This window comes from Diadema antillarum, unplaced genomic scaffold (assembly GCF_040938485.1).
Source record: "Diadema antillarum isolate AM-2024a unplaced genomic scaffold, OU_Dant_1.0 seq00000585_RagTag, whole genome shotgun sequence".
Classification (NCBI taxonomy): Eukaryota; Metazoa; Echinodermata; class Echinoidea; order Diadematoida; family Diadematidae; genus Diadema; species Diadema antillarum.
Window position 1 is genome coordinate 96,535 of NW_027271519.1, and position 1,576 is coordinate 98,110.

Consider the following 1,576-nt stretch of genomic DNA (forward strand, 5'->3'; position numbering starts at 1 on the left):
GGTATAGATAGGGATCGGAGAACATGTGCGTACGTGTATAGAGCGCACGCAGTTTGGTAGGTACATAGGCGGAAGCACAGAACATCAGTCTTACAAAGAGTTCTGTGGGCTGAAGTCGTTATCACGCACAAACGCTCAAACTATGGCAAGCCGAGTGTATTTCCTAACCATTAACTACAGTTCAAATTTACGATCAGCTCGATATTCCGAAAGTTCGTTATTCCGAGGGCTCTTTATTTTTCTTTCTTTCTTCCACTTTCTGTGCAATAAATCAACAACAACAATGGCTATCAACCACACATTCTCCACATGTTTAGTTCATGTCACGAACATAATTCCATGAAATAACAACTACATGTACTTGATCAGACACCATCTTGGGTAGGTAAATAATGGTCAAAGGTCAAAAATGTCTAATCGTGTATCTTGATAAATGCACGTCCTATCTTTCCCACATTTTGCACACGTAAGGAACATGTTGCAAGAATCATTTCATAAAATAACTTTTTGCTCAGATGCCATCTTGGCTGTGTAAAGTGGAATCAAAGGTCAAATGTACTTCATTCGGTAATCTCAGTGTATAAGTTATTATGGTATCACCGTCATATTTTCCACACATACATGGACCTCGATAGATGTATCATCTCATAAAATAACGACGATTTGGTCTGACGCCATTTTGGCTGTGCAAATGAGGTATTATCTCTATGGGAGTACATTTTTTCTGGAAATTTTAGTACATGTCAAGCACATATATTTCTCATAAAGTAAGTGATTCATCAGACAATGTCTTTTCTCGGTAAATTAGGGTCAGTAGTCACAATATTTATTTCCGAATAAATCGGATCACCTAATTTGTCAGTGTTGACAAATTCTAAGTCTAGTTCTTCTTTCTTTCTGGACAATTTTGTGTCATCAATATCTCAAGAATGACATTACGGAATAACATGACATTTTCAGGGAACATGTCTCATGACAAAATCTAGCCACAATAAGGTTTTCATGACAGTAACATATCTATGACGTCATCTAGGCGCCATTTTGTGATTTTCGGACCATGTTACATGATCGATCATAACTTCATATCTAAAGGTCATGTCTGTATCATTTTCGGCGGACATTAAGTTCAGGTCACGCTCTATCATACATTTTAATGCTAATTACCTAAGACATTATTACGCGCGCGTACGCGCGCGTCAAACTTTTAAAAGGCTCAAAACAACTTACCAATGGGAAATCTCGAAGTTTCAGACAATTTTAAGCGTTTCGCGCGTTCGCGTCCGTCCGCACATTTTCGCGCGTAGTGCGCGTAAGCAAACTGAAAATGCACATTTTTTGACAGATTTGGATTCCTGATACATTAAGTAACAATATCCATTGATTTCCGATCAATTTTGACCTATAACAAAGGAATGCGTTGGCGTCAAAGTTGAAATTTCGTGTGCGCGTCTTTGTGCAAATATAGCGAAAAACATGTCTTTGTTTATTTCGCCATAGCTCTTTAAAACGTCTGGTTACCCTATGTTTTTATTGCATATTACAAAAACATATGAATTGGAAATAACGTTTCAAGTAT